Raw genomic sequence first — 21,634 nt, forward strand, 5'->3', positions numbered from 1 at the left:
CCTCCTCTTCTCAGGTCCCCCGCTGATGCTCTTGGTTCCTCCTCTTCTCCGTGTGCTACCATAGGAGGCCACTTCCTATGGTGGCACACATGCGCGTTCAATCCTGAACAGGCTGTGGGTGGCTATTGACACACACAATGTGGCTTGGCCCCACCCCTGCTCTCTCCTTACTGAATCTTATTTACAGCAGTGGGAGCCAATGACTTCAGCTACTGCCTCCATGTCCAGTGAGGAGATAGAGCAGCGCTGCTGCTCTCAGGCAGTGTTGGATTGAAATCGGACTCGGGTATATATTTGGGGGGGGCTAAACACAAAAGATTTTTTACCTTAATGCAGAGAGTGCATTTGGTAAAAAAAAAAAAACCTTATGCATTTACAACCACTTTAACATCATTCTTACAACAGGACTACCAAAAGGAACATGATAAATGATATTCAGCTCTTTGAGACCCCAAAATGCCCTGGGAGTTTGGAGTCAGGAAACAATCTGAGGACTTCTACTTGAGAAGGTTCTTGTACATGGAGGCGGTGAAATTGGTTCCAGATGCCATTTTTAAAGGTGATATTAATGTACTTAGGTGGGTGGTTGGAAAATGAGTCATTACTGTAGCCATCTTAAAGCAGAGCTCCACCCAAAAGGGGAAGTTAAATCCACCCGTTCCCTTTGAGGAATTTGCACCTTTGTAGAGCAAGGACAGCCGGTACAGGTGAGTGGCTGTTTTTTAAAAGTCAGCAGATACAGCTTTTGTAGCTGCTGACTTTTTTTTTTTTAGCATTGACTGGAGCTCCACTTTAAGTAGGGCCAGTCAGGGTAGTCAGGATAGTACAATCAGGATTGCTTTGGAAGCCGTGGTTCCTAGGAAGTACTTCTGAGGCAGGATAGTACAGTCAGGGTTGGTATGGAAGCCGTGGTTCCTAGGAAGTACTTCTGAGGCAGGATAGTACAGTCAGGGTTGCTATGGAAGCCGTGAATCCTAGGAAGTACTTCTGAGGCAAGACAGTACAGTCAGAGTTACTTTGGAAGCCGTGGTTCCTAGGAAGTACTTCTGAGGCAGGATAGTACAGCCAGAGTTACTTTGGAAGCTGTGGTTCCTAGGAAGTACTTCTGAGGCAGGATAGTACAGTCAGGGTTGCTATGGAAGCCGTGGTTCCTAGGAAGTACTTCTGAGGCAGGATAGTACAGTCAGGGTTGCTATGGAAGCCGTGAATGCTAGGAAGTACTTCTGAGGCAAGACAGTACAGTCAGAGTTACTTTGGAAGCCGTGGTTCCTAGGAAGTACTTCTGAGGCAGGATAGTACAGTCAGAGTTACTTTGGAAGCTGTGGTTCCTAGGAAGTACTTCTGAGGCAGGATAGTACAGTCAGGGTTGCTATGGAAGTCGTGGTTAATAGGAAGTACTTCTGAGACAGGATAGTACAGTCAGGGTTGCTTTGGAAACCGTAGTTCCTAGGAAGTACTTTTGAGGCAGGATAGTACAGTCAGGGTTGTTATGGAAGCTTGTGGTTCCTAGGAAGTACTTCTGAGGCAGGATAGTACAGTCAGGGTTGCTATGAAAGCTAGTGGTTCCTAGGAAGTATTTCTGAGGCAGGATAGTACAGTAAGGGTTGCTATGGAAGCCGTGGTTCCTAGGAAGTACTTCTGAGGTGGGATAGTACAGTCAGGGTTGCTATGGAAGCCGTGGTTCCTAGAAAGTACTTCTGAGGCGGGATAGTACAGTCAGGGTTGCTATGGAAGCCGTGGTTCCTAGAAAGTACTTCTGAGGCGGGATAGTACAGTGAGGGTTGTTATGGAAGCCGTGGTTCCTAGGAAGTACTTCTGAGGTGGGATAGTACAGTCAGGGTTCCTATGGAAGCCGTGGTTCCTAGGAAGTACTTCTGAGGCAGGATAGTACAGTCAGGGTTGGTATGGAAGCCGTGGTTCCTAGGAAGTACTTCTGAGATGGGATAGTACAGTCAGGGTTCCTATGGAAGCCGTGGTTCCTAAGAAGTACTTCTGAGGCAGGATAGTACAGTCAGGGTTGCTATGGAAGCTGTGGTTCCTAGGAAGTACTTCTGAGGCAGGATAGTACAGTCAGGGTTGCTTTGGAAACCGTAGTTCCTAGGAAGTACTTTTGAGGCAGGATAGTAAGGTCAGGGTTGTTATGGAAGCTCGTGGTTCCTAGGAAGTACTTCTGAGGCATGATAGTACAGTCAGGGTTGCTATGGAAGCTAGTGGTTCCTAGGAAGTATTTCTGAGGCAGGATAGTACAGTCAGGGTTGGTATGGAAGCCGTGGTTCCTAGAAAGTACTTCTGAGGTGGGATAGTACAGTCAGGGTTCCTGTGGAAGCCGTGGTTCCTAGGAAGTACTTCTGAGGCAGGATAGTACAGTCAGGGTTGGTATGGAAGCCGTGGTTCCTAGGAAGTACTTCTGAGGTGGGATAGTACAGTCAGGGTTCCTATGGAAGCCGTGGTTCCTAGGAAGTACTTCTGAGGCAGGATAGTACAGTCAGGGTTGCTATGGAAGCCGTGGTTCCTAGGAAGTACTTCTGAGGCAGGATAGTACAGTCAGGGTTGCTTTGGAAACCGTAGTTCCTAGGAAGTACTTTTGAGGCAGGATAGTACAGTCAGGGTTGTTATGGAAGCTCGTGGTTCCTAGGAAGTACTTCTGAGGCAGGATAGTACAGTCAGGGTTGCTATGGAAGCTAGTGGTTCCTAGGAAGTATTTCTGAGGCAGGATAGTACAGTCAAGGTTGCTATGGAAGCCGTGGTTCCTAGAAAGTACTTCTGAGGCGGGATAGTACAGTCAGGGTTGCAATGGAAGCCATGGTTCCAAGGAAGTACTTCTGAGGCGGGATAGTACAGTCAGGGTTGCAATGGAAGCCATGGTTCCTAGGAAGTACTTCTGAGGCAGGATAGTACAGTCAGGGTTGGTATGGAAGCCGTGGTTCCTTGGAAGTACTTCTGAGGCGGGACAGTACAGTCAGGGGTGATATGGAAGCCGTGGTTCCTAGGAAGTACTACTGAGGCAGGATGGTACAGTCAGGGTTGGTATGGAAGCCGTGGTTCCTAGGAAGTACTTCTGAGGCAGGATGGTACAATCAGGGTTGGTATGGAAGCCGTGGTTCCTAGGAAGTACTTCTGAGGCAGGATAGTACAGTCAGGGTTGGTATGGAAGCCGTGGTTCCTTGGAAGTACTTCTGAGGCGGGACAGTACAGTCAGGGGTGATATGGAAGCCGTGGTTCCTAGGAAGTACTACTGAGGCAGGATGGTACAGTCAGGGTTGGTATGGAAGCCGTGGTTCCTAGGAAGTACTTCTGAGGCAGGATGGTACAGTCAGGGTTGGTATGGAAGCCGTGGTTCCTAGGAAGTACTTCTGAGGCAGGATGGTACAGTCAGGGTTGCTATGGAAGCCGTGGTTCCCAGGAAGTACTTCTGAGGCAGGATAGTACAGTCAGGGTTGTTTCAGTGTAGCGGGGGTTGTGAAGACCTGATGGCATGGCTGGAAATGTGGAATCTTGTCCTGAAAGCAATCTTCCATTAGGGCCCATTCACACTACAATGCAGTGCAGGTAGGCCACGTTGGCGCTTGGCGGGGGTGAGTGCAAAGTAAATGACACCCCAAACGCAGTGCATTTGCCCACACAGGCTGGTACCTGATCACATGGTACAAAAGTACAATGCAATGCGTTTGCTGTGCGTTTCACAAAGTAGCAAATGCACTACTTTTGGTGTGGTGCGGTTCCAGGCTCATTCAAAAGGAATAAGAAATGAATAGAGCTGAACAAAACTGCTTGTGAATCACACAGTGATCAGGATGAACCATATTGCCACTTCAGGGCACAGCAGTGATGTACAGGGGTCAGGATGAACAATCATGCCACATCAGGGCACAGCAGTGATGCACAGGGGTCAGGAGGATCCAGAATCACTACAGGGTACAGCAGTGATGCACAGGGGTCAGGATAAACCGTAATGCCACTACAGGGCACAGCAGTGATGCACAGGGGTCAGGATAAACCGTAATGCCACTACAGGGCACAGCAGTGATGCAGAGGGGTCAGGATGAACCGTAATGCCACTACAGGGCACAGCAGTGATGTAGAGGGGTCAGGATGAACCGTAATGCCGGTACAGAACACAGCAGTGATGTAGAGGGGTCAGGATGAACCGTAATGCCGGTACAGAGCACAGCAGCGATGTAGAGGTGTCAGGATGAACCGTAATGCCACTACAGGGCACAGCAGTGATGCAGAGGGGTCAGGATGAACCGTAATGCCGGTACAGAGCACAGCAGCGATGTAGAGGGGTCAGGATGAACCGTATGGCCACTACAGAGCACAGCAGTGATGTAGAGGAGTCAGGATGAACTGTAATGCCGGTATGGCATTACAGAGGGGTCAGGATGAACCGTATGGCCACTACAGAGCACAGCAGTGATGTAGAGGAGTCAGGATGAACTGTAATGCCGGTACTGAGCACAGCAGCGATGTAGAGGTGTCAGGATGAACCGTAATGCCGGTACAGAGCACAGCAGCGATGCAGAGGGGTCAGGATGAACCGTAATGCCGGTACAGAGCACAGCAGCGATGCAGAGGGGTCAGGATGAACCGTAATGCCGGTACAGAGCACAGCAGCGATGCAGAGGGGTCAGGATGAACCGTAATGCCGGTACAGAGCACAGCAGCGATGTAGAGGGGTCAGGATGGACACCTGGAGGCAGCAGTGGCTCTGCGACAAAGTATACTAGTAAGTTTAATATGACAGCCAGGCAAGCAGTATTTTCAGCTCCAGCTCCCTGTACTGGCTGCCTCCAGGCCCTGTCATTACACACATAGAAGAGCCGGGGAAGGGGACTCCAATCGACCTGTTCGAATGCTATTATTCATTGCAGCCATGACCGGTTCTCTTTATTAACTACCAACCAGCCGGAGCCAGATCCTTGCCTCTGCCACCAGGACACCCCTGGGACAGAACCGGCTACCACATTACTGACATCCGCATCATCAAACGCAGATTTCAACAGTGCCGCCTTATAACTGCGTCGTGTACCGCCCCCTTCCCGCCTTTCCACTACACCAAATCAGGAAAGAACATACTCTGGGCTCGGCGTTCACTGGCCAATCAGATGTTTCGGTTTTAGACTCTGCATAGCCGCACCCAGGTCCTCCTCAGTTGTGAGGCGCGCTGCGGTGTGCCCGGTCGTTCGGCAGGGGGCGGTGTAGAGCGGCGCTCGCTGTGACACCGTGCGGTAAATAGGGTGAGGAGCCGCCCCGTACACACTGATCGGTGACAGGAGGGGAGGGCGGAGCCGGGGAGACCCATACAATCCCTCTGGAGGGGGGAGAGAGAGGGAAAGGAGGCGACATATTATCAGGGAGGGAGAGGCTGAGAGGAGCATCGTACGGAGGAGACCATCTTCTCCCGGGACACTGAGCTCATCCACGGGGGCGGTGAGTGCTGGAGGGGGGCACCGCCTGGTGATATGGACTGACCCTGATTGGGGGGAAGGGGAGTCGGGGCCCACAGGGGCTGACTGTGCTGGGGCCACACGGGGGTGTAGGCATGGCGGGGGTGATATATACAGAGGGGGGTGCAGACACGGCATGGAGGGGGGGGGGGGGGATATATACAGAGGGGTGTACAGACACGGCATGGAGGGGGATATATACAGAGGGGTGTACAGACATGCCATGGATGGGGTGTATATAGAGGGGGATATATACAGAGGGGTGTACAGACATGGCACGGAGGGGGTGTATATAGAGGGGAATATACACAGAGGGGTGTACAGACATGGCATGGATGGAGTGTATATAGAGGGGGGATATATACAGGGGGGTGTACAGACATGGCATGGAGGGGGTGTATATAGAGGGGGATATATACAGAGGGGTGTACAGAGATGGCATGGAGGGGGTGTATATAGAGGGGGATATATACAGAGGGGTGTACAGACATGGCATGGAGGGGGTGTATATAGAGGGGGATATATACAGAGGGGTGTACAGAGATGGCATGGAGGGGGTGTATATAGAGGGGGATATATACAGAGGGGTGTACAGACATGGCACAAAGGGGATATATACAGAGGGGTGTACAGACATGGCACGGAGGGGGTGTATATAGAGGGGGATATATACAGAGGGGTGTACAGACATGGCATAGAGGGGGATATATACAGAGGGGTGTACAGACATGGCATGGAGGGGGTGTATATAGAGGGGGATATATACAGAGGGGTGTACAGACATGGCATGGAGGGGGATATATACAGAGGGGTGTACAGACATGGCATGGATGGAGTGTATATAGAGGGGGGATATATACAGGGGGGTGTACAGACATGACATGGAGGGGGTGTATATAGAGGGGGATATATACAGAGGGGTGTACAGACATGGCACGGAGGCGGTGTATATAGAGGGGGATATATACAGAGGGGTGTACAGACATGGCATGGAGGGGGTGTATATAGAGGGGGATATATACAGAGGGGTGTACAGACACGGCATGGAGGGGGTGTATATAGAGGGGGATATATACAGAGGGGTGTACAGACATGCCATGGATGGGGTGTATATAGAGGGGGATATATACAGAGGGGTGTACAGACATGGCACGGAGGGGGTGTATATAGAGGTGGATATATACAGAAGGGTGTACAGACATGACACGGAGGGGGTGTATATAGAGGGGGATATATACAGAGGGGTGTACAGACATGGCACGGATGCGGTGTATTTAGAGGGGGATATATACAGAGGGGTGTACAGACATGACACGGAGGGGGTGTATATAGAGGGGGATATATACAGAGGGGTGTACAGACATGGCACGGAGGGGGTGTATATAGAGGGGGATATATACAGAAGGGTGTACAGACATGACATGGAGGGGGTGTATATAGAGGGGTGTACAGACATGGCACGGAGGGGGTGTATATAGAGGTGGATATATACAGAAGGGTGTACAGACATGACATGGAGGGGGTGTATATAGAGGGGGATATATACAGAGGGGTGTACAGACATGACATGGAGGGGGTGTATATAGAGGGGGATATATACAGAGCGGTGTACAGACATGACATGGAGGGGGTGTATATAGAGGAATGTGGTGGTATAGAGGGACAGAAGAATCAGTGAAGGGAACGCTGCACCCATTTACATCCCAGTGTTGAATCCCGTAACGACTAGTTCTCCCTAAATTATCAAAACCAACCAGCCTCACCCCATCCTAACCTTTATTATCAGGACCACTGACACCCCCCAGACATTACTAGCTATTGTGGTATGTCCCTCTGCACACCCCTCTATAGCACCGTTCCTCCATACCACAATCCCCGGTTGTGCAGAGGGACAGTGACATAAACAGGTATTTAAAGGAGCTGTGGCATAGAGGGGTGTGTGGAGGGAGGGATTGTGATATGGAGGAGCGGTGGTATGGATTGAGGTTCAGAGGGATGGTGGCATGGAGTAGCACACAGGGAGTGTGAGATAGGGGAACAGTGGTATGCAGGGGTGTGAATGAGCGAAATGGTGGGATGGAGGAATGTGCACAGGGAAGGTGGCATAGAAGCAAGTGTTGAGAGACAGTGGTATGGAACTGTTCATAGAGGGATGGTGGTATACAGGGGTGTGTGGAGGGATGGTGGCATGGAGGAGTTCATAGAGGGATGGTGGTATACTGGGATGTGTGGAGGGATGGTGGCATGGAGGAGTTCATAGAGGGATGGTGGTATACAGGGGTGTGTGGAGGGACGATGGCATGGAGAAGTTCATAGAGGGATGGTGGTATACAGGGGTGTGTGGAGGGATGGTGGCATGGAGGAGTTCATAGAGGGATGGTGGTATACTGGGATGTGTGGAGGGACGGTGGCATGGAGGAGTTCATAGAGGGATGGTGGTATACAGGGGTGTGTGGAGGGACGGTGGTATGCGGGGTGTGCAGAGGGTTGGTAGCATAGAGGGGTATATACAAGGATGGGTGTGTTGACAGATGGTGGTGTAAAGGGATATGCAGAAGGATTGGGGGGGGGGGGGTGTGCAGGGACAGGCTTCAACTACCGGTGTGTGGAGAGGGATGTTTTTTTCACTGTGGAGATCTATGTTCTAGGAATGATGCCTGGCTGGCACAGAGTGAAGCTCTTTGATGTGCCGTGTTAGCTGAGAAGTGTCTGGCAGCTTGGCATTGGTGTGTAGAAAGGCCTGACATGGTTGCTGACAGTAGAATGGATTGTAGAATTGCAGACAGGGCTGTGTGGCCGCTGGCACAGGAGGTGTATGCAGTGATACCACCATGTGTGTTGTATTCACATGCAGGGTAATGCTATACCTCTGCTTCCCTATTTGTGTCTTTGCACATCCTAGCACACTGTAGAAGGGTATGCAGAGAGGCGCAGGCCCGCAGACTGCCTGGTGTGGGGTTTTTCGGCTGTGAAGAAATATATAAACTGTTGCTGGATGCCCTACAGGTCTTACAGAGGTAAAAGTGATATTGACTTTACTACAGCAGATTGGCCTCAGAGAGTTACACTGATACACTGAACTGGTCTGAGTGAAGTTGGCTGGATTGGAGGAATGTGCTGATTTATGTGTGTGTAAAGATTGTTTCTCATTGTCACCATGCTTGTACAGGGCTACATACAAACAACAATCAGAGTCTGCTCATCTTGTGCTGGATACGTGTTCTGACTGGCAGAGTAATCCTTGCTGTCACCAACAGAGAACAGTGCTAAAAATGCTGGGTGGCACCAAGGGGCATCAAAGACATGATGGCATTAAAAGGGTGAGGATTCTGGGAGAATAGGTGACAGGGTGAGGAGTGCGGAGATGAAAGATGGCATAGAAAGGGGGGGTATGCATGCTGTGAGGATAGATGGCACACAGGGTGAGGCGTGTGGGGGATGCTGGGAGGATAGATGGCACAGAGGGTGAGGAGTGTGGGGGATGCTGGGAGGATAGATGGCACAGAGGGTGAGGAGAGGGGGATGCTGGGAGGATAGATGGCACAGAGTGTGGAGGATGCTGGGAGGATGGAGGGGGTGTGAAGATGTAGTGGGCGGCACAGGGATGAATGCAGAGCAGGATATACTGGAATGAAGCTTTCTAGGCCTGTGCTTTGTAGCCTGTTGTGCCGGTTGATATCTGCAGGAAATGTGTTGATTAATAAAACTATACCTGTGGATTAACTTGCTCAGCTTGGATAACCATTTGAAGCTGGATATTGTGCGTATACTGGTTGTGTAGGAGATGCATACACCACCCAGCTATGAAATATTATTAGTAAAACGAGCATTTGATGCTGCTTTTCATTAATATTGGATATACGCCGCCCGCTGTATTGATGATTCAGCTTTCTGGTGAAGTAAACAAGATGCTGCTAACAAATATTGTTGTAATGACATACATCCACTGTTGCTACATCTGTGGCACATTATGGATCTACTACTTGGCTGGATCAGTGCTGCTTAGTTTTAGGCTTGTAGAAGTTATTTATGTGCAGTTGTATGTCAGCTGGGGGGGGGGGGGGGTGTATAAGGAATCCTATTCTGCCGATGCATCCTGTGGCTACCATAGACTAAGCGTAAGTTTTTGTTAAACTTTAGTAAGGACCCCACAGTACGTGTTGATGGATAGATAAAATTGGTTTCAGATGTGTGCTTTGGGGGGGAGGGAGTCCTGCTTTGTGATGTATACAGACGCTTCATCTAATGTGATTCCAGAATGTGACATATGCAGGGAATAAATGATCAGATTGCGTGGGAGGAGAAGATGAGTGTAAAATTGTTAAAGCTGTGAGCCTTTAAAACTCCTAAAATGTTTTATATGTGATGAGGCGTGTAAATTGGTTTATTTGAAAGTTATAGCGTCCACAAATAGTGTATATACTGGAATTTTATTTTTTTACTAGTAATGGCAGCGATCAATGACTTGTAGCGGCGGACATTCTGACACTCGGTGAGAACTAACTGCCACTGACATCCCCAGTGACACTAATACAGTGATCAGTGCTAATAAAAAGCACCAACACTGTACTAATGACACTGAACAGAAAGGGGCTTACATCTGGGGTGATCAAAAGGGTTAACTGTTTACTGTGTGCTGTGTTTTACTAGGGAGGCATGCTGTTTTGTGCATCTCTGCTGTGCAGAAAGATATAACACAGCATGTCCATGCTGACAGGAGAGAGACCTGTTATTTGCTCACAGGTTTCTCCCCTGTCAGTTTTACTCGACGATCGCCGAGTACCAGCTGGGACCTGGTGTTTAAAATCCCTAGCTGCCAATAGTGGCGTGGGTAGGGTGGTGTGCGTGCCCCCTACCCAGAAATGCAAATCGCGCGTGTGTGTATATATCTTAGATTGTAAGCTCTGAGGAGCAGGGCCCTCCTAACCCTCTAGTATTGAACTGTATCGTTGCTGTATTGTCTCCCTTTTTATATTGTAAAGCGCTGAGCAAACTGTTGGCTCAATATAAATCCTGTATAATTTACATGATTTTTCGCAGCCCTTCCACCCTGTAGCAGTACTTCTGCTATAGGGCAACGGGGGAAGTGGTTAAATGAAAACTAGAGATCAGCCTTGATTTTTTTTCCCTATAGGATTTTTAATTCAGCTTTTTGGCAGGGGGGGTCTGGCATACTAAAAAAGCCAGCCTTGCATGGAGTGCGAGGTCTGCTATAAGAATGGAGGTATGTAAAACCTTTTGCTACTTTTTGCTTCTAAGTTGGGGGAATTTTTATCCAAGGCTGGCCATAGACCGTTTGAATCTTTGGCGATTCAGCAGGAACCGTGTGTAGGCAGGCTGAATGTACTAAGAGAGATCAACTTGGGTACAAACAGCTTGCTGGATTGACTTGCGACTATCACTGGCAGCTGTTATACCTGCTAGCAATAATCACTGACTTCTGGTGGGATGGCTTTCCCCACTGGAAGAAGGCAATTTCTCAGCAAGAGGGATTCCCCTGTCAGCACTGTTTATGTTGATGGGGTAATCATGTTTGGAGGAAATTTGCACCATCTATGGGCTGCCTTTTAGGTGGGAATACACGATTAGAAAATCGACCAATATGTAGTGTTGACCTTCCATATAAGTGAAAGTGATGCAGTGTGCGTGTGACCTTGTAGCCACGCCCTTCCAGCCAGAACGAGCGATATACACAATTACCAGCAATGAGTATAATATAGTTTATTACATTATCTATATACATAAATTGTGATATATAAAATATAATCTGCAGAATTCTGGTTTCATTATCTCATTGGGCCAATCTACTTTTAACATTTTTGGATTTTTCTTTCGCGTTTACGAAGATTCCTTGGATATAAACATCAGGGTCATCTTCTGTTTCCGCTCATGCGTGATAGCGCTTGATAGATTTTTTTCATACGACTGTCATACCAATGCATAGAAAACCGGTCGTTCGTATGCAAAACGACATTTTTCACTGTTGGTCAACTGGATTTTTTTATTCACAATATCATTATTGGTTAAAACATTCTGCTCATCAACGAAGAGAAAATAGTTCGATCAGTGGTTCCGCAAAATTTTTCATATGATTTTCCTATCGTGTGTACGGGGCATGAAGGGTAAAATGTAGCCTCTGTTTGCCTGTTTCACCAAGACACTAGACATTACTCAGTACAAATAGAGAAACAATGTATTTACATAAGTGAAACATTTTGTTTTGTCCTTCACAATAATATTTTCAGTTGCACTGGCCTATCCCATGACTTTATTATCCAGAAACTTGGTGCAATGTTTCTTGATTGTGTAAATCAACAATTACTTAAAGAGGTTGTAAAGGCTCAAGGTTTTTTACCTTCATGCATTCTGGTTCCCCCATCTACCTTTCCCGTCGGCAGAGCACAATGATCCCTGCTGGCTGCTATATACGGCTCGTCCCTGCTGAACAGGTCAACATTTGATCCATTTATGGCCAGTTTTAGTCTAGGGGACATTTAATACCTTGTCAGTCAATTAAATGTGTGATATGAGCATGCAGTAATACTCCTCATTGAGGCACCATCCCAAATACACTATATTGCCAAAAGTATTGGTCGGCCTGCTTTTACACGCACATGAACTTTAATGGCAACCCAGTTTTAGTCCATAGGGTTCAATATGGAGTTGGCCCGCCCTTTACAGCTATAACAGCTTCATCTCTTCTGGAAAGGCTGTCCACAAGGACAGTCTATGGGAATGTTTGACCATTCTTCCAGAAACACATTTGTGAGGTCAGGCACTGATGTCCGACGAGAAGGCCTGGCATGCATTCTCCGCTCTAATTCATCCCAAAGTGTTCTATCGGGTTGAGGTCAGGACAGGCCAGTCAAGTGCAGGCCAGTCAAGTTCCACCCCAAACTCGTTCATCCATGTCTTTATGGACCTTGCTTTTTGCACTGGTGTGCAGTTATGTTGGACAGGAGGGGCTACATCCGATGCTTTGCATTGCACTTGGTGATGTAAGGCTTGGATGCAGCTGCTCGGCCATGGAAACACATTCCATGAAGCTCTCTATGCACTGTTGTTGTGCTAATCTGAAGGCCACATGAAGTTTGGAGGTCTTTAGCTATTGACTCTGCAGACAGTTGGCGACTTGCCAACACTGTGTGCTTCAGCATGCGCTGACCCAGCTCTGTCAATTTACGTGGCCTACCACTTGGTGGCTGAGTTGCTGTTGTTCCCAGTTGCTTCCACTTTGTTATAATACCACTAACAGTTGACTGTGGAATATTTAGTAGCCAGGAAATGTCACGGATGGACTTAGTGCACAGGTGACAACCTATCACGGTACCACGCTTGAATCCACTGAGCTCCTGAGAGCGACCCATTCTTTCACAAATGTTTGTAGAAGCAGTCTGCATGCCTAGGTGCTTGATTTTATATACCTGTGGCCATGGAGGTGATTGGAACACCTGAATCCAATGATTTGGAGGGGGGGCCCAAAATGTCCCAATACATTTGGCAATACAGTGTACATATACACAGCCAATAACCTGGGGATTCAGACATGGACACCTTACCTTATTACTTTCTGCTAGCTTTCTCCCTTCCAGTTTTTGGAAATCTTCTGCTGTCTGTTATACTGTACAGACATTATAATTGTTGGGGTATGTCTTTATGTTTATGTATTAAATCCACATTTTATATTAATTACAAAGTTATGAATTTCATAAATTGGTTGCTATCTTTTACTGGTATCATTGAGAGTGAAAGAAAATTCCAAATTTTGAGTTGTCATCAGAACAATAGTAGAGGAAATCTTCCAATGAGGACACTAATTCTGGCGGCATCCCAGGATTCCCTTACTTTCAAGGGATTTCACTTCCTGGTTTGACGATGGAACAGGAAGTGAAGGGAAATCTCAACGGGACACATGGCGAAAATAAAATTGACAGGGATTATAACTCTTCCTTACTGTATCCAAAATTAAAATGTTAGAAAAGTTATGATTTCTTTGCAATGTTTTTTGTATGGAACACAAATTATAGCTTGCTCTGTCATTCCAAATAGCTCACAACAGATGTATACACACTGCTATTACTGGCATTTGTATGGGGTTGCTTAAAACCCTTCTGTTATGTTTTGAGTCTGTTACACGTGTGCAGGGATTTGTTTAAATTTGTTTATGCAGATCAATCTATCTTTTAGTTGTAAACATGTATGGTCAGTGCCTATATTGTACGTAGAAAATTATCGTTTTATAATACGTCTCATGTTGATGCATTTACTTCTAATACAAATTACGTCATCTTGCACTTGGGTCACTTATTCTGCTCGTGAACTACTGCAGATACCTAAGGAAGTGGAAAATAATGTTCATTGAGGCTTGTTCACATTAGCCCCATTAAAGGAAAGTTCACCTTTCGTAACATGTTACACCCATATTCAGGATGTAACGTGCAACTGTAGCACCAGCCCCCACACCCCCTGCTCGCTGTCACAAAAAAAAAATACGGCCGTGTGCATTTACTTAAAAAAAAAAAAAAAAAAAGTGCATTTATTTTTTTTGTTTGCAGGAGCCTGGAAAGCATTGCACCAGCGACCAGTAGATCATTGATGCCATGCAAGTCTCCTGCAGACCTGTCAGGATATCTGCTTGCCGTACAGGATGTACGAGCAAGCGGATATTCTGACAGGAAGCTTCAATGAACTACCGCGGGGCTCCATAGCACTGTGATAGTTCATTGCAAACTACAGGCCGACAGCTGCTAAGGCTGCTGGGACTTGTAGGCACTTATTCACAGAACTCTGTGAATAAGTGAAGCGGCCGTGTGGGCGGTGCCCCACATGACCGCGCTGTTTTCAAATATGACAGCTAGTATGGGGAAAACTTCTCCCCGTACTGTCGGGGGGGCTGCAACTCTGGGAACATATTACATGTTCCACCCTAAATGCGTTTTTTTTTTTTTTTTTTTTTTTAACCATTAGCCGCCCGGCCAATGGCCGTTTGGCGGCTTGAAAAGCGCTGCAGCTTTCCGGGTGCACGCCATTTGGCGTGCTCCCGCACATGCGCGGTTTGCGCGGTTGCAGAGCGACGCAGCAGTGCGATCTGTCACCGCCCGTGCACCTCGGACACGGCCGATGACAGATCCGAGTACCGGCTCCCATTGCCGGTACCATGTGACCTGCTGTGACCAATCACAGCGGGTCACATGACAGTTGTATACAATGGATGGCTTCATTCATGCCATCCATTGTATACTACTGCCTAGCTGTGAATGGTCACAGCTAATCACATGCACATGTCATGTGATTAGCTGTGACAAAATCACAGCTAAGCACAAAAAAAAAAAAAAAAAAAAAAAAAAAGCTGAATGAATCGATTTCATTCAGGTAAATGCTTGCTTATAGCAAAGTAATTCTTTGCTATAAGTAAATTGTGTATAAAAAAAAAAAAAAAAATACTGATCACTTCCCCAAAGTAGTAGTGTTACTATGGAAACATTGTACTATTTTGGTCATAGTAAAATATGAAAAAAAATCTTAAAAAATATGTAATAAAAAATTAAATATAATAAAAAAATTAAAAAAAAAAATATATATATATTTTTTTCATACTGTCACCAGTCAGTGTCGCTGTTCACCGCCATGCCAGTTATATGATGACGCTGTACTGCACTGGTGACAGTATGTAAAAAAAAAAAAAATAGTGAAAATAATTTTTTTAATTTTTTCATTTTCCGAAAAATTATGACAAAAAAATACAACTTCAAAAAACTCGCCATTCCTCTTATGAAGTACGTCGGACTGTCTACTCTGCAAAAAGGGGTCATTTGGGGGATATCTGTACTATTCTGACATTCTTGGACCTCAAGAAATTAGATTGGCTGTCAGTACTTCAGGATTGATCAATATTCAGATCTATACCATAGTTTGTGAACTCTATAACTTTCCTACAAACTAAAAAATACATCCTAATTTGGGTTATTTTCACCAAAGACATGTAGCAGAATATATCTCGGCCTAAATTTATGAAGAACAATTATTTATTTGTAAACTTTTATAACAGAAACAAAGAAAAATGTGTTTTTTTTTTTCAAAATTTTTGGTCTTTTTTTGTTAATTTAGCAAAAAATAACCCCAGCGGTGATTAAATACCACCAAAAGAAAGCTCTAGTTGTGTGAAGAAAATGATCAAATTTTAGTTTGGGTACAATGTTGTATGACCGCGCAATTGTCATTCAAAGTGTGAGAGCGCTGAAACCTGAAAAATGGCCTGGGCTGGAAGGTGTAAAATTGCACGGTATTGAAACGGTTAATTAACAAACATGCTATACTTAACTGCTGTGTGCAGTGGTTTTGCACAGAACAGGCCAGATACTCCTCTTGTTGGGTCCCCTGCAGGCTCTCCTGCCCCTCCCTCCTGTTGAGTTCTCCCACAGCAAGCAGCTTGCTATGGGGGCACCCACTGCTTCATGTGTCTATTCACACACCGAGCCATGGCTTGGCCTCACACCCTCTCTCTCCTCATTGGCTGACTGGCTGTGGTTGACAGCAGTGGGAACTAAGGGCTCCCGCTTGCTGTCTCAGCCAATGAAGAGGCAGAGACCGGGGACACCCGAGGCTGTCGTTCACATCGCTGGATCGCAAAGAGACCCAGGTAAGTATTGAGGGGGCTGAGGGCAGTGCTGCACATAGGTTTTTTTTTATTTACCTTCATGCATAAAATGCATGAAGGTAAAAAACATTGAGCCTTTACAACCACGTTAAATGTGGCAGCTGCATTAGGTTTTTTTTTCTACCCTGTATTTCACCTGGTGATAGGACACTTCCTGTCGTAGGGTGACACTTCTCTGGATGGAGAAGAAAGGAAGCCACTCTTGGAAATCAGCAATTTCAGTCTGGGGAGAGAGTAGTGTTAGGTGTCATTTGGCTTTTAGTTGATAGATGCACTGAGCAGATTTCAATGGACTTGACTAACATTTTTTTAAGCAGTTACAGCAAAATGTATGTTTCCTCTTGGGATAAAAATGTTACTTAAATGAATAGAAGCTGATCATTGTGAGCACTCCTATTGGTGTTAAAGGGTTATCTCAACCCTCTGGTACTTTTTTTGCTGGACAGCGTGTGCTTTTAAAGGAAGTTGAAACATTTACTGGCCAGATCTCCAGGTGCAAATAAAAGAAAAAAAATCTAAAGAAATTAATATACAGTAGCTACCACATTTAGGCTGGCCATACATTATACAACTTTCTTGAGATTTTTGGTTTAAATTTACCAAAATCCATAAAACTTGAGGTCAAACCTAACAACACTTTCAATTGTATCCAGTTAGGCAGGCCCTTGCACTACATAGTTGAAGGTAAATCTAAAGGAAATGGAGCAGAAATTGGACAGAAAATTGTATAGTGTATGGCCAGCCTTAGGGCTCTTTCAGATTGGTGGGGGCCACCCAGATTGTAACAATACAGCCAGGCAGGGCTGTACACATGCCATGGCCATGATGCTTTGCGATGCAGCTTTTTTTTTTTTTTTTTTTTTTATTTCTTTCTTTTAAAAAGGCAGCAGGTTCCAACAATGCACATATAATGACTTTGGTCACATTGGTTCGCCCCGGAGATTGGGTGGTCAAGGAGTAACAGCCGAGGAAGCAACTCCGAAGTCTAGCAAATGGCAATGCAGCATCTTTAACTCTGCTTGTCAAACTTGTCAGTTGAGTTCAGTGAGGCTGCGCTGCAGCTGCGAGCCAAATGCTCAGCTTGTAGTTGCAGCGCAGTCCTGCAATGTAAAATTGATGATCAATTCAAGAATAAATTGAACGCCTGTCAGCCATCACTATACCTCCTCTGAAAAGTGGTCCACTGTGGTTTGCTTTTCAGAGAGAGGTAAGCAGTATCAGAGAAGTCTGAAAAAAGTCTTAAGGATTGGTGAGCTGCAATATAATTGATTTTTTTTATTTTTATTTTTTAGGTTTACTCTAGGTTCACACTTGCGTGGCCCTTTGAGCCACATTTTGCATGGGCATGACAGGGCGATCATTTGAATGGGCTACTGTACCTCCAGAAAATGCAGGGCAAAGATCTCTGATTTCCAATGAGTGGGGGTGCCACTATGATTAATAGCGCCCGCACGCATCTCCTGAGCGACAGTACTTTTTTTTTTTTTTTTTTTCTTTTTTGCGGGTGGTTGCGGCAACAGGTGCAGTCCTGCAGTGGCAATTTCTCTGCACAGGTGTGAACCTAGCCTGGTTCATACTAATGTGTTTTTGGCGCTTTTTACAGAAACCCACTACAGTCCATTTAACATGGTTTCCTATGGGACATGTTCACATCTATTCATTTTTCAGCTGCTGTGTTCAATAGACTTCAATGAAGTTGCTGCAGAAAATGCATGTAGTGCATACTTGATGCATTTTTAATCTGCCCACCAACAAGTTGGCCAAAAAAGCTTAAAAAAAATCTGCACATGTCAAAACACGTGCAAAAAAGCAAAACGCACTGCAGAAATGAACAAAATGCAAACTGCATAGGTGTGAACCAATCCTTAATATAGCTTTAAATGCAGTATGCTTTCAGGTGCTTTAACCTACTTTTAGCTGCTTTCTCTTTTTGCCTTGAGTTGTGCTAGAAAGAGGAGTACAACAAATAGAAGCCCATGTGTAAGCTCGAAAGAGCAGGGCCCTCAATCCCCTCATGTTTTGCATTGTATTGGTATTGTTCTGTCACATGTTCTGTCCCCCTTTATAATGTACAGCGCTGAGCGAACTATTGGTGCTTTATAAATACTGTATAATAATAATAATGTGCATGAGCCCTAAAATGCTCAGGAATATTCTATGCTGTATACATGGGTAGAATAATGACTTTTGTTTTGTTTTTGTTTTTTTGATACTTTCAATTCAGGAACAAGTAAGCATGTCTATTGGCTTAATGAAAATACAGAAAATGCTTTATAGTCAGCTGGCATTCTTTCTGCTCCATGTTAACTATTAACTCTTCCTTAAAGGGATTTGACATATTTTAATAGCCTTGCCCTTGGAGTTTTTTTTTTTTTTTTGGTAAATGTTTTCACGACGGTCCATGTGAGGAAGAAATGCAGCTTTTTATAGGACCTTGAGCTAACGTTCTTCTCTGTCTTTTCTTGAATGCTGGAGGTGGCCTGCTCTAGATTACCCAGGTTAAAATTAACATTTGACCAGGCTGAACCTGTGTAAGGCTAGGTTCACAGTTTGCGTATAATCCATTTCTGCAGTGCTTTTTGCGGTGCGTTTTGCATATGCGTTTGACTTTTTTCTTCCCAACTTGTTGCTGGGCAGATTCAAAAATTCATAAAAAATGCACTACATGCTTTTCTGCAGCGTGTCAATTTTAAGTCTATTGAACCAAAAACACAACGTCTTGCGTTTAAAAAAAAAAAAAAAAAAAAAAAGTCCCTGACCCTTTCCAAAAACACTGGGTGAAAACTCGGAAATGTGAACCTGTCCTATAGTAAATCATGTTAAATGGACTGCGTTCCTGCAAAACGCAACAGAAAACGTATAGGTGTGATCTTAGACCAGGGGTCTGCAACCTTTAAGACATAAAGAGCCACTTGGACCCATTTCCGAGAGGGAAAAAAAGACTGGGAGCCGCAAAACCATTGCAACATTTAAAACAAATCCGACACTGCATATATTGCAAAAAACGCTCTGGTCATGAAGGGGGTTTAAGGGCCCAGTAAGCAAAGGGTTAATCAGGGCCACAGTGTATCGTCATAATCACAATCATAGCCTTAGGTCAGTGGTGGGCAACCTTTTTTTTCGACTGAGCCAAATCTCGCCAAAACCACGATTGAAATTTATTTTGAGAGAAACATTTTTAAAACTGAAAATACATCCCCCATATAGTAATTCATCCCCCATATAGTAATTCATCCCCCATATAGTAATTCATCCCCCCTATAGTAATTCATCCCCCATATAGTAATTCATCCCCCATATAGTAATTCATCCCCCATATAGTAATTCATCCCCCATAGTAATTCATCCCTCATATAGTAATTCATCCCCCCTGTAGTAATTCATCCCCCCTGTAGTAATTCATTCCCCATATTGTGTGAATTCACTTACCTTTGCTCCGCGCGTTCCTCTCGCTGGGTTCCCGCGCCGTTCTGGTCTTCAGGGCGGACTGTGAGAGGAGAGGAGTTCGTCACGCTGCCCCGCCTACATCCGGGCTGCCCCGCCTACATCCTGACAGCCAATGTTTGCCAGCGGGCGCCCGGCACACAGAAGATCTACATTAAAAGAGCCGCGGCTTGCCGACCCTATTGCCTGTCACCTGGTGGGCAGTGTGCTCCGGAGCCGCAGGAAAGGTGAAAAAGAGCCGCGGGTTGCCGACACCCGTCTTAGACTAATAAAATGTCATAATTTTCACATTGTTGTGCAGATTATGGGACGGACAGCCGTATTACTTTTCACTTTTGGACACTTAAGCTTGTTCAGATTATCTGGCTCTTTAACCCCTTGCCCTCCAGAGGATTTACCCCCCTTTCCTGACCAGGCCATTTTTTTGCGATATGGCGCTGCATTACTTTAACTGACAATTGAGCGGTCATGCTATGCTGCGCCCAAACAAAATTTATATCCCTTTTTGCCCACAAATAGAGCTTTCTTTCGGTGGTATTTGATCGCCTGTGCATTTTTTATTTTTTGCTCTAGAAACAAAAAAGACCAATTTTGAGAAACAATATTTTTGACTTTTTGCTATTAAACATGTCCAGAAAAAAAAAATTAAAAAATAAAATTTTGTCATAAATTTAGGCCCAAATGTATTCTGCTACATTTCTTTGCTCAAAAAAAAAATTGGTTTACATGAAAGTTATAGCAAATGTGAATATATTCAAATTTTTTTTTTGTACTAGTAATGGCGGCGAACAGCGGCGTGTAGCGGGACTAAGGCAGGCATTCTGACAATGGGGGGGAACTGACTTTGTGTCACTGACATCCCAGTGACACCAATACAGTGATCAGTGCTAATAAAAAGCACTGACACTGTACTGATGGCACTGCACAGGAAGGGGTTAACGTGGGGCGATCAAAGTGTTAACTGTGTGCGGTTTTACTATGAGGCTGTGTTTCACTGTAAGCCTACTACTTTGTATGGTGCTGACAGGGGAGAGATCTGTGTTTTTATACATGGGTCTCTCCGTCAGAGATTCGCAGTGATTACCGGGTGCTGGAGAGAAATCACCGACAGGGACCTGATAATTGACAGCTGAGGCCGCGAATGGCATGTGTGGTTAACCTTAGATTGTACACCCCTTGAGGGTTAGGGACTGATGTGAATGTACAATATATATGTAAAGTGCTGTGTAAATGGACAGCGCTATATAAGTACCTGAAATAAATAATTGTTGTAGAGCAGTGGTGGTCAACTTTCTTGATGTGAGGGCCTCCAACATCACCAAAGGGAAGCACATAAATGGTTTTAATGGGTTAGTTGGGATGAGAAAAAGGAAATCTTGTTTGTGATCTTAAAGTTGAATACATTTGTATTTATCATGCACCCCAGTAAGAGTGTGGGAAAGCATCATGAAAACACTATATAGGTAGAGGTGCAACTGGAGTTTGGCTTGAAATGTTGTTTGAAATGCTTGTGAATTGCAGCATTGTCCCTGTGCAGTCATATTGGTGATAAGGCACTCTGCTTGCTGGTGTTGGTTCATAGGCGAGTGACAGCCTGCATGAACTGAATGGCTCTTGCTAAACCAGTCTGCACACTCCTGTAATATCCTAGTGACATATGATGAATGCTGAGTGAGGACACTGACAGGGCAAAACCTTTCTTTGACAGAACACTATTTTGGTGACCATATCTCTTGCTGTGCTTGAATTGTTTTTTTTGACTGTGAAATGTATCTGCACATGATGAGCAGGAGGGGGGCTGAGACTGAAACAACAGCATGACTTCAATTATGTGATCACTGGGTACAGTTCTCTTGTTGTTTCAGGTCTATACTACTCTATCTACCATTAGAAAAAATATTTCCGTGGAATGCATGTTGTTAATCTATTTTGGATTTCAGTGAAAACTCTACCTGCATCATGTAATTCATTTTCTGAAAGAAGAGTGCAGATAAACACAAATGAAGACGTGCACTTTTCTGTGGCTAGTGTCCATGATTGGCTGTTTATGGTATATCCCATATCTTCCTTTATAGTATCACTGGGG

General features: G+C 45.3%; 1 protein-coding gene across 14 annotated transcripts in view; it reads left to right on the forward strand.

Annotated features, from left to right (window-relative positions):
• The first annotated feature begins 5,142 nt into the window (after nt 1-5,142).
• The window catches only part of ADD1 (adducin 1), a 110,870-nt gene continuing 94,378 nt past the window's right edge, over nt 5,143-21,634 (forward strand). For 9 of the 14 annotated variants that reach the window (XM_089691537.1, XM_089691545.1, XM_089691541.1 and 6 more), the window contains exon 1: nt 5,273-5,430. The gene's annotated coding sequence lies outside the window, so the exon portion shown is untranslated. Of the gene's footprint in view, nt 5,238-5,268; nt 5,431-8,320; nt 8,465-21,634 lie in introns of those variants that run through there. The other 5 variants (XM_089691538.1, XM_089691547.1, XM_089691546.1 and 2 more) reach the window with 5 other exon arrangements.

The sequence above is a fragment of the Staurois parvus genome, unplaced genomic scaffold, assembly GCF_062004578.1.
Source record: "Staurois parvus isolate SC_StPar_1 unplaced genomic scaffold, SC_StPar_1.0 ptg000564l, whole genome shotgun sequence".
Lineage (NCBI taxonomy): Eukaryota > Metazoa > Chordata > Amphibia > Anura > Ranidae > Staurois > Staurois parvus.